The 9,171-nt window shown below is 40.7% G+C and overlaps 1 long non-coding RNA gene across 1 annotated transcript; it reads left to right on the top strand.

Moving 5' to 3' along the window:
- The first annotated feature begins 2,373 nt into the window (after positions 1 to 2,373).
- On the top strand, positions 2,374 to 9,101 carry LOC118493704. Its single transcript, XR_004895656.1, has 3 exons — positions 2,374 to 2,548; positions 8,849 to 8,894; positions 8,979 to 9,101. It is a non-coding gene; the product is annotated as an uncharacterized LOC118493704 (long non-coding RNA).
- The last annotated feature ends 70 nt before the right edge of the window (positions 9,102 to 9,171 follow it).

The following is a 9,171-nucleotide window of genomic DNA, read 5'->3' as shown; positions in this document are numbered from 1 at the left end:
AAACACAAATACACAAGAAATAAGGCTGCACGATATGAGGAAAATATGCAATATGCGATAATGTTGTTGAATATCGCGATAACGATATTACTCGCGATACATAAACAGATATTAAAATGCACTCAGATCTGCATTTCTGCTGCTTTCAGTATTCTTCTACAATAGGGCTTGGGCGTCGTGACGTCACTACTTGGCGTGGCCGCCATGTTGATTGCCTCCTTTACCGCTACTCGAACTACTGCGCACTGTTTATAGACGCAACGTCCCTCTCAGTCGTGTGTCTTAAGTGAACATTGAACATTGAAAATAAGGGAAATTTCCCGGGTTACTCACCCAAAATACGGGAAAATTTCAACATTGATCTTTCTGTTGCTATCCCTCTGCTGACAGCAAAAATTCGTACTACAAAACTGCTGCATTAACTAAGCGAGTTGTGTGAAGCTAGATCTAACGTGACTTTGCTTACAGATTGGCGTGAAATCGTGCTCTCACAACAACCACGCTGTTATCTTAAAAAGGCCAACATCACGCTAAGGTTGCTTTCAAGTAAGCAAAACGATGCTTTGAAAACATCTGTTTCGCTGGAAGGGCAAGGGGTAGCAACAGGACAACAGTACAGAGACTGACAGGTCCGATGGAAGGGCTAACGTTAATGTTATGAGAGTATTCATATACGGGATATTTTATAGGAAAATACTAAAACGGGAAGACAGCGGGAAAAGAGCTCAAATACATGAGAAACCCGGAAAAAACGGGAGGGTTGACAGCTACTAACTACACTTTTGAAACACATAGTTAAAAGTATTACATGTGTGAACGGTTGTTAGCACTAACGGTTACTAAACTAGCAGCTAGGTGGAGCACAGCCGATTTTGTCCACATACCGGTCCCTGGCTTCCCTATTTAAAGTATCCCGGTAAATTCCACATCATTTTCTGGATTTTAACATCTTTTTTTTTCTTTTCTTTCTAACAACTCTGCTTCTTCTCCTCATTCGAATTGCTGTATGTTTACATTCGTGAGGCCATCAACATGGCCGCCACGTCCCAGAATGCAACGCGGCGCCCAAGCCCTATACAACAAACTGCTTGTTGAAATTTAAAACAAATAAAAGTAAATAATTTCCAACATTCTTTTATGGAAAAAATGTAATATAAAAGGCACCACTAAAAAAAAGTGACAGTTACATTTAACTAACACAAAAAAAAAATCTGTTTTGTGTCTATTGCGATATGTTGCAGCCTTCTGCAATGTGTATATTGCACCAGTTGAAATTGCAATGACATTAAAAAAACAATATATTGTGCAGCCCTAACAAGAAAGACTCATTATATGTCAGCTGCACCTGCCTAGGCTAATGGTAAATCTAGATTTACAAACATTATTTTCAGATTCACAGATTGTCACCTTTTCTCCCACCTTTCCTGCCATCTTCCCCCCTCTTGACACCTTCTTCCTGTTGTGTCATATGTAAATGCTTTTCTGCTTTATTTATCTACCATCGTCTTTTTCTATTATACTCATAAGATTTTGGGAAACTGGGAGTTTTATTTCTTGTTGTTGGTTTGACACTGCTAAGTATTGGTTCCTTGTAACATTGGCAACCTGTTAATTGTGGATCGTTGTTGTTAGTGTTGCACTTATAATCTTCTCTGGGGCTGGGCAAAGAATGGCAGCTAATAATGCTAAACATAAATAACTCTAATATAGGGATGCACGATATATCGACCAAATATCGTTTTTGCAATATCACGTTGTGCAATATCAATATCGAAAATGTACCAAAAAGGGCGCCTGGATAGCTCAGTTGGGAGAGCGGGCGCCCATATATAGAGGTACTCCTCGACGCAGCGGGTCCGAGTTTGACTCCGACCTGCGGCCCTTTGCTGCATGTCATTCCCCCCTCTCTTTCCCCTTTCATGTCTTCATCTGTCCTATCAAAATAAAGTGCTGAAAATGCCTAAAAATAATCAAAAAAAGAAAGAAAAATGTACCGAAAAGTATGTGATATTCTGTTTATTTTGTGGAGAGATGCGCCGGTGGCTGTGTGTTGTGATCAATTTAGAGCCCACATATTTCATTGGCCGGCATTACAACCAACCTCTTTTCTCACCTCAAAAACCACCACAAGACACTGTACGATGAGTGCATAGTAATATCCCGAAAAAATTATCTTTATTTATTTATTCAGGTTTTACTGTCAGTTTAAATGAACCCTTGTGTTGTACGAAAACCTGTTGTTTTGATATTCTATAGTATAAATGTATTTTGATGGGTTTTCCCGTAACCTTTGTGTTTTTATATACGGTATGTTTAAGAATATCGAAATAAATATTGACATCGCAAAATTCATGCTATATATATATCATATAATCCATTTACCGTCTTAGATTCTCCACATCCTCTATGGTCTCTGGCAGGGCGACTCCACTCATCTCAACACTCATCAGGCAACATTGTCACCAATCCACTGTACAGCACCGACATCACACATAAAAACCAATGTGAGGAACTTCTTACTATGAGCTGAAACAGATATCTTAAATTGGTAAGTTATTTTTTCTCCTATGTATCTTTTCAGAGAGCTCAGAGTATTTGAAAGACATGGTGGCAGGTATAGTAAGACAGAAATTTACCGTAAAGAAAAAGAGGCAGCTCCTGCCAGATACTGGCCAGTAGGGGTGTACGATTCAGAAAATGTCACAATTTGATTTGATTCCGATTGTTAAGCTCACGATGCGATTCAATATAGATTTTCGATTAAAAAACGATTCTCTATTAAACAAACACAGTATGTACATGTAGTTACTTTTCCCATGTATGTATGTATGTATATATATATATATATATATATATCTCTCTATCTATCTATCTTATACATCCCTTAGTATATTCATGTGTATTGTTTATTTGTTATTTTAACATCCTGTTATGATGTATATGTTGTGTGTGTGATGTCAGTAAGCTACTGGGACCTTGGATTTCCCTTTGGGGATCAATAAAGTATTTATTAGTGATGTTAGCCATGAACCTCCTGCTTCGAGGCATGTATCGAAGAAATGAACCTACTTGGAGTGAAGCTTTGTATCGGAGCTTGATTGGTTTCGTGATAATCACGTGACCAGTGACGTCCGAAGCTGCATTTCACACACACCCACGTGACTGCTTCGAAGTTGAATTCAAAGCTTTAAAAATAGTGCGACACAGGGCGCGTATTTGTGGGTTGTTGCAGTAGGAGAGTCAACAGAGTTAGTGAATATAGAGAGATTATTATAGCGAGTATTATAGCAAGTGTAGAGTTTATTGGAGGTAAGTTAGCGAGTAGTTTATTTGAGGTAAGTTTTTCTACCGTGTGTAGAGTGTATTGGAGGTAAGGTTTTCTACCGTGTGTAGAGTTTATTTGAGGTAAGTTTTTCTACCGTGTGCAGAGTGTATTGGAGGTAAGGTTTTCTATCGTGTGTAGAGTTTATTTAAAGTAAGTGTATTGGAGGTAAGTTTTTCTACCGTGTGTAGAGTGTATTGCTAGAGTTTAGCGAGGATTAGACATGGAACCTGTTGCGAAGAGAGGCCGTTCAGAGATGTGGGAACACTTTGATTTGATTTCGCCCAACAAGGTTGGCAATAGCATATGTTATTTTATTACTTATATGGGATACGGTGGTATGCATAAGTCTGCATTTAAATTAGCCACAACCTAAGTTATATCTTCATAATATAATTGTTTGTGACTATAGGCAATAAGGATATTTTTTTTTTGTAGGTCCAGTGTTTGACTTGTGACCAGAAGCTGGCCTATAATAACAATACCTCATCCATGTTGACGCACTTCCGTGCCAAGCATGATCGTGCCACAGCCTCTGAACAAGCTGAATCCAGCAGTCAGGGTGAGTTTTTCTTCTGACTCATTTGTTCCCTTTCAAGTGTGAACTCGGTAGTCTCTCAATATACAGTGAGGAAAATAAGTATTTGAACACCCTGCTATTTTGCAAGTTCTCCCACTTAGAAATCATGGCGGGGTCTGAAATTGTCATCGTAGGTGCATGTCCACTGTGAGAGACATAATCTAAAAAAAGAAATCCAGAAATCACAATATATGATTTTTTAACTATTTATTTGTATGATACAGCTGCAAATAAGTATTTGAACACCTGTCTATCAGCTAGAATTCTGACCCTCAAAGACCTGTTAGTCTGCCTTTAAAATGTCCACCTCCACTCCATTTTATTATCCTAAATTAGATGCACCTGTTTGAGGTCGTTAGCTGCTTAAAGACACCTGTCCACCCCATACAATCAGTAAGAATCCAACTACTAACATGGCCAAGACCAAAGAGCTGTCCAAAGACACTAGAGACAAAATTGTACACCTCCACAAGGCTGGAAAGGGCTACGGGGAAATTGCCAAGCAGCTTGGTGAAAAAAGGTCCACTGTTGGAGCAATCATTAGAAAATGGAAGAAGCTAAACATGACTGTCAATCTCCCTCGGACTGGGGCTCCATGCAAGATCTCACCTCGTGGGGTCTCAATGATCCTAAGAAAGGTGAGAAATCAGCCCAGAACTACACGGGAGGAGCTGGTCAATGAGAAACTGAAACTGAAAAGATCTGGGACCACCGTTTCCAAGGTTACTGTTGGTAATACACTAAGACGTCATGGTTTGAAATCATGCATGGCACGGAAGGTTCCCCTGCTTAAACCAGCACATGTCAAGGCCCGTCTTAAGTTTGCCAATGACCATTTGGATGATCCAGAGGAGTCATGGGAGAAAGTCATGTGGTCAGATGAGACCAAAATAGAACTTTTTGGTCATAATTCCACTAACCATGTTTGGCGGAAGAAGAATGATGAGTACCATCCCAAGAACACCATCCCTACTGTGAAGCATGGGGGTGGTAGCATCATGCTTTGGGGGTGTTTTTCTGCACATGGGACAGGGCGACTGCACTGTATTAAGGAGAGGATGACCGGGGCCATGTATTGCGAGATTTTGGGGAACAACCTCCTTCCCTCAGTTAGAGCATTGAAGATGGGTCGAGGCTGGGTCTTCCAACATGACAATGACCCGAAGCACACAGCCAGGATAACCAAGGCGTGGCTCTGTAAGAAGCATATCAAGGTTCTGGCGTGGCCTAGCCAGTCTCCAGACCTAAACCCAATAGAGAATCCTTGGAGGGAGCTCAAACTCTGTGTTTCTCAGCGACAGCCCAGAAACCTGACTGATCTAGAGAAGATCTGTGTGGAGGAGTGGGCCAAAATCCCTCCTGCAGTGTGTGCAAACCTGGTGAAAAACTACAGGAAACGTTTGACCTCTGTAATTGCGAACAAAGGCTACTGTACCAAATATTAACATTGATTTTCTCAGGTGTTCAAATACTTATTTGCAGCTGTATCATACAAATAAATAGTTAAAAAATCATACATTGTGATTTCTGGATTTATTTATTTTTTTTTAGATTGTCTCTCACAGTGGACATGCACCTACGATGACAATTTCAGACCCCTCCATGATTTCTAAGTGGGAGAACTTGCAAAATAGCAGGGTGTTCAAATACTTATTTTCCTCACTGTACTTCTGTCTTAACCGTTTGTGTTTTTCACATTTCAGTAGGCCTACATGCATGCAATTATTAATGTACATTTGTTGTGTTGTAGGAAATAGAAAGGACAGGATAGATGAAGCACTTGTCAACATGGTCATAAAAGACTCACAACCCTTCAGAATGGTGGATGATATTGGATTCAGAGCTTTTCTGAGCCTTTTGGATCCATCCTATATTCTGCCGTCATGGCAAACTCTGAAAGGCATGGTGGAGTCCAAGTTTATGGAGGAAAAGCTGAAGGCCAAGAAAGAATTGCAGAAGGCTACAGCTGTGAGTCTGACCTCAGACATGTGGACATAAATCCATATGGATGCCATCACTTTCCATTTTATTGATGGTGATGACAAATTGTCCACTATTTTGTTATCCGTAAGAATTCTGTCATGGAGGAATGGGGGATTAAGGGAAAGGTGAGATGCCTTGTGACTGATGGTGCGGCAAACATGATAGCATGTGGGACTATTTTGCAGGTCAGACACAGCATTTGCATTGCCCATGCTTTGAACCTGGTTGTCAAGAAAGCCATTGACCAGACACCGGGTCTGGAAGAAATAAGGGGCAAGGCAAAGAAGATTGCGGCCTATTTTAGGACAAGCACTGTTGCCAGAGAGCGGCTCCTCAGCATCCAGCAACAGATGGGGACGCCTACTCACAAGCTTGTGCAGGAAGTGGAGACTCGCTGGAACAGCACATATGCCATGATGGCCCGGCTATATGAGCAGAGGGAACCAGTCAGTGCTGCAGTGGTGTCACTGTGCACCGATTTGGTGGCTCTGACCTCAGCAGAATACCAAACCATAGCTGAATGCCTTGGAGCATTGTCTCCCATAAAAGAAGCAACAGTGGAGCTGTCAGCAGAAAAAACATTCAAACCAAATCCAAAATTGTTCCCCTTGTGAGAATGCTGAGGCATGCCACAAGTTCCAGACAGCGGGAGGTTAATGGTGAGATGGCTAAGCAGCTCTGCAACAACCTCACACGGCTCATGACTGAGAGAGTGAGTCACTATGAGACAGCCAGTCAACACTCCCTGACCACTCTCCTGGATCCACGATTTAAAACCATGGGGTTTTGCAATCCTGGGAATTCTGACAATGCTGTGAGAAGGCTAACAGCAGAATGTTCATTTCTTTTGAGAGACAGCAGCACTCCACCTGAACCAGCAACACAAGAGCCTGCTGAATCCTCAGGTATGAATCTATGGTCTATATTGTCATTGTCAATTGTTTATATTGTATTTTTGTAGCCTAATGCATTTTTTGTCATTATTCAGGAAGTGGCCTATGGGATTTGCTGGACCAACATGTTTCCGAGACGAGGAAGGTGAAAAGTGCAACTGCAAATGCCACAGTAGAGGTGCAGCGGTACCTCAGTGAGCCCAACGTACGATGTTCAGAAGACACCCTCCAGTTTTGGGCACAACACAAGCATGTGTACCCTCATTTGTACGTGCTGGCCCGTAATATCCTGTGTACACCTGCCTCCTCTGTGCCATGTGAGCGGGTTTTCTCTGAAGCTGGCGAAGTGGTCAGTAAGAAAAGAAATCGGCTCAGCCCTGGAACAGTGGAGAAAATTCTGTTTCTGAATAAAAATGACATATGATGTAGCAGAAGCACAATAATATCCCCCTGACCTGTCCACAAGCACTTTCACTGTCCACAAGCACTTTCACTGTCCCAAAGTATGTCCTTGCCACTGTCAAAGCACTGCCCCAATCAATTGACTCATACAATTTCTATAAACACCACACTGGCAGTTGACTATATGTCAGACTGTTAGATTGCTCATATAGCGTACGCCTTCTGCACTGCCTATCTCACCTATTTGGCTGAGGAGACAATGTTGTTCTAGGCTACGTCCTCAATATAATCACAGAAATGTGTGTGCAATGTGTTCTTCATTCATTTCCCTCCCAAATTGATGTATTTGTTTACAAACACAAGACAAGTTTACAACCAATCCTAACTTTATTGTTTGTGGAGAAGGCAATTACATTTTTATTTATGCAAGGTCACAAATAGGCTTAGTTATTTATGTCATTATTTATTTATCCATGAATTCATACTCAAAATGTATTCATCTTTGACTCAAAGACATTCATGGATATCTGTGAAAGTTTGTGACACAATGTTATCCTTAACTTCTACCACTAGATGTCCTCATAGAGTTCTGACGCTTCGAGTATTGAAGCTTTTTCGATACAATTAGATTGAAAGCTTCACTGGTTCAGAAAGCTTCAGTTCGCCATCACTAGTATCTATCTATCTATTGTGATTGCAGTAGACAAAAAAATATGAATTGATTTTTGGAATTCTATGAATCGATTTTGAATCGGTAGAGCTTGAATCGCGATTCAAATCCGAATTGATTTTTTTGCACACCCCTACTGGCCAGTCGATAAAGCAGAAATTGGGGCCACGATTGCTCCAGTGTCACTGGCTGATGAGCACACTGACAATTTGAGGCAAATCAAGTTGCAATCAAGTAAGACATTCAGAATTTCTATTACTCTTTTGATTGTTTTTAACTGGCAGATATATGTTGTCTGCATATTTCCAGACAACTGCAACTCCATATTTCTTCTCTCTATCCATTCACGGTACAATTGTGCACAGTAATGCTGCCTTTTTATTTTTGTCGACATTCATTGAGGATGTCATCATTTTGTTTGATTCCACATAATTGGAGTTGTCGATTGGACAAAGCTGATTGGGTGTCCGAGTTTACGTTCAGCATGAGCACCCACACCGCCTCGTGATCCGAACAGTGTGATCATAGAATTTGTACGTTTTGGCTGTGCAGAAAAACCTGATTATACCATGTTGTGTGAATTTGTCCAAGTCTTTACTTGGCAGTCTGATGTGCCCATTGTTTATGATGTTTCACAGCACATAAAAACAAATTCATATCTACCAACACTCCTGTGATTCACACCTCAGAGATGTTGGATACATCTCTGTGTTTGCAAAGTTCAGGGTCTCAAATCCAATGGCAACAGCAAGCCTCCCGATGATCACAATCGACTTTTTCAACCAGGCTAAATCTGTAGGGAAGACAGAGATGACAAAATGCAGGATGAAAATCTAAGTAAAAGCATCATCACTTTACCAACCAAGAACTTTTTACCTATGATTGCCAAATGTTGTCTTGGCAACATTTAAAGATGTCATTGTGCAACAGTAAATCTTGCTGTGCATTTAACTTTTAACTTTGTTTAATAACTTCACTTTGTTGTGTGATTTCTCCAGCTTTGCTGCTTTACAGGATGTTGTGCAAGACTATCAGCAACTAGAAGTGAGGTACTGACATAACTTCCTTTTTTTATTTTTTATTATTATTCACATCGTGGCATTTAATTTTGTGGCCGATGTAACACAGGTGCAGTGGATGCCTTTCTGCAGCGTTTGGATGATGAGTTACAACTGAGCGCTAAAATACTCGACGGGAACCATCAGTCAAAATATACTTCACCAGATACATCTCTCATTGATGCCAAAAAAGTTTGATTCATTTGTTTTTACGCATTTATAAGTCATTAAACTAAACCCTGTGCTAGTTAAAAATGGCATTA

This window comes from Sander lucioperca, chromosome 18, assembly GCF_008315115.2.
Source record: "Sander lucioperca isolate FBNREF2018 chromosome 18, SLUC_FBN_1.2, whole genome shotgun sequence".
NCBI classification, from domain to species: domain Eukaryota; kingdom Metazoa; phylum Chordata; class Actinopteri; order Perciformes; family Percidae; genus Sander; species Sander lucioperca.
The sequence above is the reverse complement of the archived record's forward strand: the minus strand, read 5'-3'. Positions and strand labels throughout refer to the sequence as shown.